Here is a 12297-nt window from a genome sequence, read left to right as displayed (position 1 = left end):
GGTGTCTCAAGGAATGTCTGTCATCTGGGTGGTGTGTGATAGTTTTTCCAAGATGGTCCATTTGGTACCCTTGCCTAAGTTGCCTTCCTCTTCCGATCTGGTTCCTTTGTTTTTTCAGAATGTGGTTCGTTTACACGGCATTCCGGAGAATATCGTGTCTGACAGAGGATCCCAGTTTGTGTCCAGATTCTGGCGATCTTTTTGTGCTAAGATGGGCATTGATTTGTCGTTTTCATCTGCCTTTCATCCTCAGACTAATGGTCAAACGGAGCGAACTAATCAGACACTGGAGGCTTATTTGAGATGTTTTGTTTCTGCGGACCAGGATGATTGGGTGACCTTCTTGCCATTGGCTGAGTTTGCCCTTAATAATCGGGCTAGTTCTGCTACTTTGGTTTCGCCATTCTTCTGCAACTCTGGTTTTCATCCTCGTTTCTCCGCGGGTCATGTTGAGTCTTCTGACTGTCCTGGGGTGGATTCCGTGGTGGATAGGTTGCAGCAGATTTGGAATCATGTGGTGGACAACTTGAAGTTGTCACAGGAGAAGGCTCAGCGTTTTGCCAACCGCCGCCGCGGTGTGGGTCCCCGACTTCGTGTTGGGGAATTGGTTTGGTTGTCTTCTCGGTATGTCCCTCTGAAGGTTTCCTCTCCTAAGTTTAACCCTCGCTTTATTGGTCCCTATAAAATTTTGGAAGTTCTCAACCCGGTTTCTTTTCGTTTGGATCTTCCGGTGTCGTTTGCCATTCACAACGTGTTCCATAGGTCTTTGTTGCGGCGGTACGTTGTGCCTGTGGTTCCTGCTGTTGAGCCTCCTGCTCCGGTGTTGGTTGAGGGCGAGTTGGAGTACGTGGTAGAGAAGATTTTGGATTCTCGTCTCTCTAGACGGAGGCTTCAGTATTTGGTCAAATGGAAGGGCTATGGTCAGGAGGATAATTCCTGGGTGGTCGCCTCTGATGTTCATGCGGCCGATTTGGTTCGTGCCTTCCACGCTGCTCATCCTGATCGCCCTGGTGGTCTTGGTGAGGGTTTGGTGACCCCTCCTTAAAGGGGGGGTACTGTTGAGAACTGTACTTCTTGGCTCCCTCTTGTGGTCACTAGTGGATTGGCACTTGGATTGTCTTTTCCCAGGTTGGTCTCACCTGCTTCGTTAGGTCTGGGGTGTTGCTATTTAAACTTCCTGGATTTTCAGTCCAGTGCCTGGCATCGTTGTATTCAGTTCATTTCTGTTTGCTCCTGTCTTCAGGTCCTGGTTCTTTGCAAGATAAGCTAAGTCCTGCTTTCTTATTTTTGTTTCTTTCGCATGGTTCATATTTTTGTCCAGCTTGTATAAAATGTGATTCCTGATATCGCTGGAAGCTCTAGGGGGCTGATATTCTCCCCCCTCACCGTTAGTCGGTTTGGGGGTTCTTGGATATTCAGCGTGGATATTTTGCAGGGTTTTTTGCTGACCATATAAGTCATCTTACTATATTCTGCTATTAGTCAGTGGGCCTCTCTTTGCTAAAATCTAGTTCATTCTTACGTTTGCCTTTTCTTCTTACCTCACCGTTATTATTTGTTGGGGGCTTGTATTACTTTGGGGTCTTTTCTCTGGAGGCAAGAAAGGTCTTATTTTCCCTGATAGGGTTAGTTAGTTCTCCGGCTGGTGCGAGACGTCTAGGATCAACGTAGGCACGTTCCCCGGCTACTGTTAGTTGTTTGTGCTAGGATCAGGTATATGGTCAGCCTAGTTACCACTTCCCTATGAGCTGGTATTTATGTTTGTAGACTTTGCTGTAATCTCTGAGATTCCCTGCCATTGGAATCATAACAGTCGTCTATGGCGGTATTCAGTGCAAACTCCGCCCACGGTAGCAAGGATGCACAGTCATCCTGCCTGGCTGAGACAAAATGTTGAAGATATGTGACCAATGTCTGGTTGGCCCTCTCTACCAACCCATTCGTCTCAGGATGATAAGCTAAAGAGAGATTCAACTCAATGCTGAGTAGACTACAAAGCTCTCTCCAGAAACGAGATGCAAACTGGGGACCCCGGTCACTGACAATTTTGTCCGGCATACCATGTAGGCGAAATATGTGTTTTATAAACAACACCGCCAGATCCCGTGCAGAAGGTAGCCATGGAAGAGGCACCAAGTGCACCATTTTGGAAAAATGGTCGGTGATAACTTAAATAATGGTGCAGCTACCAGACTTAGGTAAGCCCACCACAAAATCCATCCCGACCATCTCCCAGGGTCTGTCTGCCACCAGCAGGGGATGAAGCAACAGAGCTGGCCGTTGACGAGGAGACTTGTTCCTGGCGCAGGAGACACATGCCCGAACATAGCCTGCGACATCACGGGCCATATGCGGCCACCAATATGTCCTCGCCAGGAGCTCAGATGTCCTTTTGGTCCCAAAATGTCCACCCACCCTAGACGAGCGAGCCCAAGAGAGAACCTCCGGGCGCAAACTGGATGGTACAAAAGTCTTGCCTGGAGGCACAGACTCTAGCGAAACCGGGGCCACAGTTCTCAGGCTCTCGGAAGGGACAATAAGCCGAGGCTCCTCTTCCTCCTCCTCAGATGATACAACGGAGCGAAAGAGAGCATCGGCATGAAGGTTCTTCTCCCCGGAAAGAAAATGGAGGGTGAAATGGAACCGAGAGAAGAACAAGGACCATTTGGGCTGGCGAAAATTTAGCTGCTGGGCGGTCTGTAAATAAACCAAATTCTTGTGGTCTGTGAATACTTGGAAGGGAAAACGAGCCCCCTCCAGGAGATGTCTCCACTCTGAGAAGGCTAACTTCATTGCTAGCAACTCCCTGTCCCCGATGGAATAATTCCTCTCTGCTGGTGTGAAGGTTTTGGAAAAGAAGAAGCAAGGATGCTTCCGACCTTGAGCATCCTTTTGGAAGAGGACTGCTCCAGCATCAACGGAAGAGGCATCCACCTCCATTATAAACGGCTTATCTACATCGGGGCGATGTAGAATGGGAGCGCTAGCAAAATGAGATTTAATAGAAGTGAAAGCCTTGGAGACCTCCACAGACCACAATTTGGGATTTGCTCCCTTCTTGGTGAGGGCTACGAAGGGAGCTACCAAGGTTGAGAAATGAGGAATGAACTGGCGATAAAAGTTAATGAACCCCACCGCTTTAAGGGAATGGGGTTCTTGCCAGTCCATCACAGCCTGTAATTTGGCAGGATCCATAGCCAATCCCTGAGCAGAGATGATATAGCCCAGGAAAGGTAAGTACTCCTGCTCAAACACACATTTCTCCAACTTGGCGTAGAGGGTGTTAGTTCGTAAGAGGTCGAAGACTCTGCAAACATCTCTCTGGTGGGAGTCAATATCTGGAGAGTAGATGAGAATATCATCCAGATAGACTACGATCGAGGTGGCGAGCATATCCCAGAAGATATCCTTTACAAAGTCTTGGAAAATGGCTGGGGCATTACAGAGCCCAAAGGGCATCACTAGATATTCATAGTGCCCATCCCTGGTGTTAAAAGCCGTCTTCCATTCGTCCCCCTCACGGATGCGAATCAGGTTGTAAGCACCCCGCAGATCTAGTTTAGTAAACACTCTTGCTCCCCGAAGCCTATCAAAAAGCTCAGATATCAGGGGCAGAGGATATTTATTCTTAACCGTGATGGCGTTAAGACCCCTGTAGTCTATGCATGGACGCAGTTCTCCACCCTTCTTCTGCACGAAGAAGAACCCAGCCCCTGCGGGTGACACTGACTTTCTAATGAATCCTCTTGCCAGATTTTCCTGGATGCACTGAGACATTGCCTCCATCCCCGGGAGAGATAACGGATAGACTCGACCCCGGGGAGGCTCAGCACCAGGCAAGAGGTCAATAGGACAGTCATAGGGGCGGTGAGGCGGAAGTGTCTCCGCAGCCCTTTTGGAGAACACGTCAGCATAGGACCAATACTGCTTGGGCAGAGAGGAAAGATCTGCGGGTACCTCTGTTGTAGCAACCTGAACGCTCTCCCTCTGACATCTACCCCCACAAGATTCACTCCATCCCAAAATTCTGCCTGTGGACCACTCGATATGAGGAGAGTGGTACCGTAGCCAAGGCATCCCTAACAGGACCTCATCAATTCCTTCAGGATTGACGAGCAGAGAAATAATCTTCTGATGAGACAGCGACAAGGACAGAGTGAAAGGGATGGTCTGGTGTGTAATCTGTGAGGGCAATGTCGACCCATTTACCCCACGTACTTTTACTGGTTGCGCTATCATTACCAGGGGAATTGCGTGACATTGGGCAAAGGCAGAAGACATAAAATTGCCCTCCGCCCCAGAATCCATGCAGAGCTCTACCGAGTAGGTTAATGAGCCTATAGTAATTGTCCCCTTAAAGGACAATTTGGAGGCAAACATCGCCGTGTCTAGTGTACCTCCACCTACTACCACTAGATGCTGACGTTCTCTCGACCGCTGAGGACATCTGGTGGCAAGATGTCCTGACTGCTGGCAAAGATGACAAGCCTGGAGAGCACGAGCGGTCCGGGACATAGATCCCGTTCGTGACCCTACCATGGCCTCATGTGACTCAGGGACCAGGACCGGAGATTCCAGAGGTTTGGCAAAGGTGGGAGCCAGCCGAAATCTCTGCCTACACTGGGCTCGCTCTGACCTCCGCTTGTGAAAACAGATGTCAATACGAGTGGATACAGTTATTAACTACTCCAGTGTGGTGGGAATCTCCCTAGTGGCCAGAGCGTCCTTCACGTGGTCAGCCAGCCCCCTCCAAAATATCGGAATAAGGGCCTTATCCGCCCACTCCAGTTCAGATGCTAGGGTGCGAAAATGGACGGCAAAATGGCTGACCAAGGACGAGCCCTGAGTCAATGCCAACAGCTGGAGCGCAGTATCATGGGTGACACGAGGTCCTAAAAAGACCTGTTTCAGAGTGCTCAGGAACAATGGAGCACTCTGCACCACATGATCGCCACGCTCCCACAGCGGCGTAGCCCACTCCAACGCCCTGTCCAACAGGAGAGACACAATAAATCCCACCTTAGCCCGCTCTGTGGGGAAACGTGCGGCCAGAAGCTCGAGATGTATAGAGCACTGGCTCACGAAACCCCTACAAGATTTACTATCACCAGAAAATTTTTCTGGCAGCGGGAGGCGAGATAGCGTCAGAACAGGGGTGGCAGTGGACATGGTTGCTGCAGCCACGCTAGCAGCCTGTACAGCAACTGCGGATACGTCCACAGCTGAGGTTATGCGCTTGAGAGCCGCCAACCTACCCTCCAGCTGCTGGATGTACCGCATGGATTGCTGTGTGTCTGCCATAACTAGCCAGATCCTGACGCTAGTGTACTGTTAGGGTTGGCGGAATGCACCGAATATATATATTTATTAGAAGAAGTTGGTGCGTTCGCAACCCGGGATCCACCGTGCAGGAAAGCACCTGCAGCTAGATATGGCAGTACAATTTAGTAATATAAACAGACTCTGTAACTTCACAGAGTCTGTGAGCAAGGATAACGCTGTGCCCTGTTTGGCTCACAGAGGAACACAGCTACTTAGTAGAGCAGATGGTGGTCATGCAGTCAAATGCAAACACGCAGCTCTTCGCTGGAGGTGCCACCATAAAAGGGGCTTATTTCAGCCGGGTCCCTGAATACACACACACCAAACTCCTTGCTGGAGGTGCCAGCATTCTAGGGGCTTATTTCAGCCAGGTCCCTGAATACACACACAAACATGACCACACTGGCGCTGAGCTCGTACATAAATTGACGACAATAGCGCATGGCCGTGCGGTCATGCGCACCTCTTATAGCTGCAGCAAGTACAGGACCTTCCTAGAAGGACCAATGAGAGACTGCCACAGACGATGAACACCTTCAGGACCTTCCTAGAGGACCAATAGGTTTTGCTGCAGTACCTGAGCATGTGACCCTTGATCTCCAATGAGAGATCTTACCCTGGGCATGCTCAGATGAGGAAAAGTAGGACTTAGTCCCAAAGACATCTGCTCGCTGCTGACCAGTACTGGCCACAATGGCAGAAGCTGGAAGGACAGCATTAACCCTTCGCACAGTGTCAGACTGAGCATGACGCTGGGACCGACGCCTCCGCTGAGCAGGCTCCACTGCAGCAGGAGAAGAATGGGAGACCGCAGCGGAGATGGCTCGAGATTCCTCCTGTGCAGAGGCAGGAACTCGACCCCTAACAGTCTCCTCCACTGAATGTAGCTGAGCTTCAATTTTCAGGCTTTCGGCCTAGATCAGATATGGAACTGTATTTGGCCTACTTGTTTGGTTGGGCCAACTAATGGTGTCTGCCACTCCTTGGTATTCTCCTCCGCTGAACAAAGCTGAGCTTCAATTTTCAGGTTTTCGCCCTACGTAAAATATGAAAATGCGTTTGGTCTACTTGTTTGGTTGGGCCTACTAACAGTGTCTGCTGCTCCTTTAATGTTCTACTCCACTGAACAAAGCAGTGCCGCCTGTTTACTCCTGTTACCAATTTTGAACTGCATTTGGCCCACTTTATTACTTGGGCCTACTAACTGTATCTGGCACTCATTACAGTTTTCCTCCACTGAACAAAGCAATGCCACCTGTTTAGTCCTGTTACCAATTTTGAACTGCATATAGCCTACTTTATTCTTTGGGCCTATAACTGTGTTTCCTCCTCATCCTGCCCATTGCCCCGCCACTGCTAGATGAGTCTGCTGGTACATTGACCCAGACCACTACATTCCCCTTGCATTCTACACAGCCAGAATCTGACCCTGCTGAAAGTCTGGTTCCCCTTCCCGCATACTATACCACCTTACATGGGGACAAAGAGGAAGGTGCAGATGAAAGTGCAGGTTCCTTCATCAGGTGGGGGGGCATACTCGCTGACGACATCACTGGCACAGGGCCCCTCATAGTGTCTCTGCCCGTGGGAGGCTCCCCCGCCGTCAAACACACCGCCGTACTTTGAGGGGCCCTGTGCCAGTGCCAATGCGAACGAGTGGGCCCCCCTGCTTGCTCAGGATCACAGCACTTGCAAAGTTGAAATACTTACCTCTCCCTGGTCCACCGCCGTGACGTAGTCCGCGTTTCCTGGGCCCACAAAAAACTTGAAACAGCCCTACCCCCCCACAACTTTAGCCAAATGACCCCCAATTTTCAATGACTAACTATTATTATAAGGTAAATTAAGATTGACTAGCTTAAGTAACAAGAATTGATGTTTTTGGCATTAAAATGGGCACTGTAGGTGTTTTCCTGTCCTCCACTCACTGCCGACTTTGCGTCCCCATTGACTTGCATTGGGTTTCTTTTGACAAAGTCGGGTTTCGCGAAACCTGACTCGATCCTAAAAAAGTAAAAGTCGCTCAACTCTAGTTATGATACATTTTAACCCTTTAATGACCAGAGGTATTTTTGTTTTGCATTTTCATTTTTTCCTCCCCTTCTTCCGAGAGCCATAATTTTTTTAATTTTTTTGGTCAAAATGGCCATGTGAGGGGCTTGTTTTTTGCAAGACAAGTTGTACTTTTGAAAGACACCATTGGTTTTACCATATTGTGTACTGGAAAACAGGAAAAACTTCCAAGTGCGATAAAATTGAAAAACAAAAGTGCAATTCCACAGTTGTTTTTTTTGGTACCATGTTCATTAAATGCTAAAACAGACCTGCCAGTATAATTCTCCTGGTCATCAGGAGTTTATAGACACCAAACATGTCTAGGTTCTTGTTTATCTAAGTGGTGAAAAAAAATCCAAAATTTGGTAAAAAAAAAATGTGTCATTTTCTGATACCTGTAGCGTCTCCATTTTTTGAGATCTTGGACTGGGTGAAGGCTTATTTTTTGCATGTCGAGCTGACGATACCAAATATGTGTATATTTATTTTTTTATTGTTTTATTTGAATCAGGCAAAAAGGGGGTGATTTGAACTATCATATTTTCTTATTTTTAAAAATATTTTTAAAAACATTTTTTTTTAGCTTTTTGCATGCTTTAACCCCTTAAGCCCCGAGGGTGGTTTGCACGTTAATGACCAGGCCAATTTTTACAATTCTGACCACTGTCCCTTTATGAGGTTATAACTCTGGAACGCTTCAACGGATCTTGGCGATTCTGACATTGTTTTCTCATGACATATTGTACTTCATGATAGTGGTAAAATTTCTTCGATATAACTTGCGTTTATTTGTGAAAAAAATGAATATTTGGCGAAAATTTGGAAAATTTCGCAATTTTCCAACTTTGAATTTTTATGCCCTTAAATCACAGACATATGTCACACAAAATACTTAATAAATAACATTTCCCACATGTCTACTTTACATCAGCACAATTTTGGAACCAAAATTTTTTTTTGTGACGGAGTTATAAGGGTTAAAAGTTGACCAGCAATTTCTCATTTTTACAACACCATTTTTTTTTAGGGACCACATCTCATTTGAAGTCATTTTGACGGGTCTATATGATAGAAAATACCCAAGTGTGACACCATTCTAAAAACTGCACCCCTCAAGGTACTCAAAACCACTTTCAAGAAGTTTATTAACCCTTCAGGTGTTTCACAGGAATTTTTGGAATGTTTAAATAAAAATGAACATTTAACTTTTTTTCACACAAAATTTATTTCAGCTCCAATTTGTTTTATTTTACCAAGGGTAACAGGAGAAAATAGACCCCAAAAGTTGTTGTACAATTTGTCCTGAGTACGCTGATACCCCATATGTGGGGGTAAACCACAGTTTGGGCGCATGGCAGAGCTTGGAAGCAAAGGAGCGCCATTTGACTTTTCAATGCAAAATTGACTGGAATTGAGATGGGACGCCATGTTGCATTTGGAGAGCCCCTGATGTGCCTAAACATTGAAACCCCTAACAAGTGACACCATTTTGGAAAGTAGACCCCCTAAGGAACTTATCTAGATGTGTGGTGAGCACTTTGACCCAACAAGTGCTTTACAGAAGTTTATAATGCAGAGCCGTAAAAATAAAAAATCATATTTTTTCACAAAAATGATCTTTTCACCCCCAATTTTTTATTTTCCAAAGGGTGAGAGAAGAAATTGGACCCCAAAAATTGTTGTGCAATTTGTCCTGAGTACGCTGATACCCCATATGTGGGTGTAAACCATTGTTTGGGCGCAGGGCAGAGCTCGGAAGGGAAGGAGCGCCATTTGACTTTTCAATGCAAAATTGACTGGAATTGAGATGGGACGCCATGTTGCATTTAGAGAGCCCTTGATGTGCCTAAACATTGAAACCCCTAACAAGTGACACCATTTTGGAAAGTAGACCCCCTAAGGAACTTATCTAGATGTGTGGTGAGCACTTTGACCCAACAAGTGCTTTACAGAAGTTTATAATGCAGAGCCGTAAAAATAAAAAATCATATTTTTTCACAAAAATGATCTTTTCACCCCCAATTTTTTATTTTCCCAAGGGTAAGAGAAGAAATTGGACCCCAAAAATTGTTGTGCAATTTGTCCTGAGTACACTGATACCCCATATGTGGGTGTAAACCATTGTTTGGGCGCAGGGCAGAGCTCAGAAGGGAAGGAGCGCCATTTGACTTTTCAAAGCAAAATTGACTGGAATTAAGATGGGATGCCATGTTGCGTTTGGAGAGCCCCTGATGTGCCTAAACATTAAACCCCCCCACAAGTGACACCATTTTGGAAAGTAGACCCCCTAAGGAACTTATCTAGATGTGTTTTGAGAGCTTTGAACCCCCAAGTGTTTCACTACAGTTTATAACGCAGAGCCGTGAAAATAAAAATTATTTTTTTTTTCACAAAAATGATTTTTTAGCCCCCAGTTTTGTATTTTCACAAGGGTATCAGGATAAATTGGACCCCAAAAGTTGTTGTCCAATTTGTCTGGAGTACGCTGATACCCCATTTGTGGGGGGGGACCACTGTTTGGGCGCATGACAGAGCTCGGAAGGGAAGGAGCGCCATTTGGAATGCAGACTTAAATGGATTGGTCTGCAGGCGTCACGTTGCATTTGCAGAGCCCCTGATGTACCCAAACAGTACAAACCCCCCACAAGTGACCCCATATTGGAAACTAGACCCCCCAAGGAACTTATCTAGATGTGTTGTGAGAACTTTGAACCCCCAAGTGTTTCACTACAGTTTATAACACAGAGCCGTGAAAATATATATATTTTTTTTTTCACAGAAATGAAATTTAGCCCCCAGTTTTGTATTTTCACAAGGGTATCAGGATAAATTGGACCCTAAAAGTTGTTGTCCAATTTGTCCTGAATACGCTGATACCCCCTATGTGGGGGGGAACCACTGTTTGGGCGCATGACAGAGCTCGGAAGGGAAGGAGCGCCATTTGGAATGCAGACTTAAATGGATTGGTCTGCAGGCGTCACGTTGCATTTGCAGAGCCCCTGATGTACCCAAACAGTACAAACCCCCCACAAGTGACCCCATATTGGAAACTAGACCCCCCAAGGAACTTATCTAGATGTGTTGTGAGAACTTTGAACCCCCAAGTGTTTCACTACAGTTTATAACGCAGAGCCGTGAAAATAATTTTTTTTTTTTTTTCACAAAAATGAAATTTAGCCCCCAGTTTTGTATTTTCACAAGGGTATCAGGATAAATTGGACCCTAAAAGTTGTTGTCCAATTTGTCCTGAGTACGCTGATACCCCCTATGTGGGGGGGAACTACTGTTTGGGCGCATGACAGAGCTCGGAAGGGAAGGAGCGCCATTTGGAATGCAGACTTAAATGGATTGGTCTGCAGGCGTCACGTTGCATTTGCAGAGCCCCTGATGTACCCAAACAGTACAAACCCCCCACAAGTGACCCCATATTGGAAACTAGACCTCCCAAGGAACTTATCTAGATGTGTTGTGAGAACTTTGAACCCCCAAGTGTTTCACTACAGTTTACAACGCAGAGCCGTGAAAATAAAACATATTTTTTTCCCACAAAAATGATTTTTAGCCCCCCAAATTTTTATTTTCCCAAGGATAACAAGAGAACTTGGACCCCAGAAGTTGTTGTTCAATTTGTCCCTAGTACGCTGATACCCCATATGTTGGGGTAAACCCCTTTTTGGACGCACGGGAGAGCTCGGAAGGGAAGGAGCACTGTTTTACTTTTTCAACGCAGAATTGGCTGGAATTGAGATTGGACGCCATGTCGCGTTTGGAGAGCCCCTGATGTGCCTGAACAGTGGAAATTCCCCAATTCTACCTGAAACCCTACCCCTAACCTCACCCCTAACCGTTTACTGAACATTTTCTGACAGTCATAAGTGCCACGTATATAAGTGCCACGTATATAAGTGCCACGTATATAAGTGCCACGTATTTAAGAGCCACGTATTTAAGTGCCACGTATTTAAGTGCCACGTATTTCAGTGCCACGTATTTCAGTGCCACGATATTTCAGTGCCACGTATTTCAGTGCCACGTATTTCAGTGCCACGTATTTCAGGCACTGAAAAATACGTGGCACGTAAATACTTCAGTGCCACGATATTTCAGTGCCACGATATTTCAGTGCCACGTATTTCAGTGCCACGTATTTCAGGCACTTAAATACGTGGCACTTAAATACGTGGCACTTATATACGTGGCCACTGAAATATCGTGGCACTTATATACGTATATACGTATATAAACGTATATTTCAGTGCCACGTATTTCAGTGCCACGTATTTCAGGTTAGGGGTAGGGTTAGGGGTAGGGTTAGGGTTTTTTGTTTTTTTCTTGTTTTCTTGTGTTTTTCTATAAAAACGCATGCGTTTTACCGCGTTTACATGCATTTTTTCACACATGCGGTTTTTTAAAAAAACGCATGCAGATAAAAACGCAAGTGTGAAACCAGACTAAAAGACGCTTTTTATAGCAAAAAAGTTTTTGCGTCTCCACATTTTGAGACCTATAATTTTTCCACATTTTGGTCCACAGAGTCATGTGAGGTCTTGTTTTTTGCGGGACGAGTTGACGTTTTTATTGGTAACATTTTCGGACACGTGACCATTTTTTATCACTTTTTATTCCGATTTTTGTGAGGCAGAATAACCAAAAACCAGCTATTCATGAATTTCTTTTGGGAGAGGCGTTTATACCTTTCTGCGCTTGGTAAAATTGATAAAGCAGTTTTATTCTTCAGGTCAGTACGATTACAGCGATATCTCATTTATATCATTTTTTAATGTTTTGACGCTTTTATACGATAAAAACTATTTTATAGAAAAAATAATTATTTTGGCATCGCTTTATTCTGAGGACTATAACTTTTTTATTTTTTTGCTGATGATGCTGTATGGTGGCTCGTTTTTTGCGGGACAAGAT

The sequence above is a fragment of the Ranitomeya variabilis genome, chromosome 2, assembly GCF_051348905.1.
Source record: "Ranitomeya variabilis isolate aRanVar5 chromosome 2, aRanVar5.hap1, whole genome shotgun sequence".
Classification (NCBI taxonomy): Eukaryota; Metazoa; Chordata; class Amphibia; order Anura; family Dendrobatidae; genus Ranitomeya; species Ranitomeya variabilis.
The sequence above is the reverse complement of the archived record's forward strand: the minus strand, read 5'-3'. Positions refer to the sequence as shown.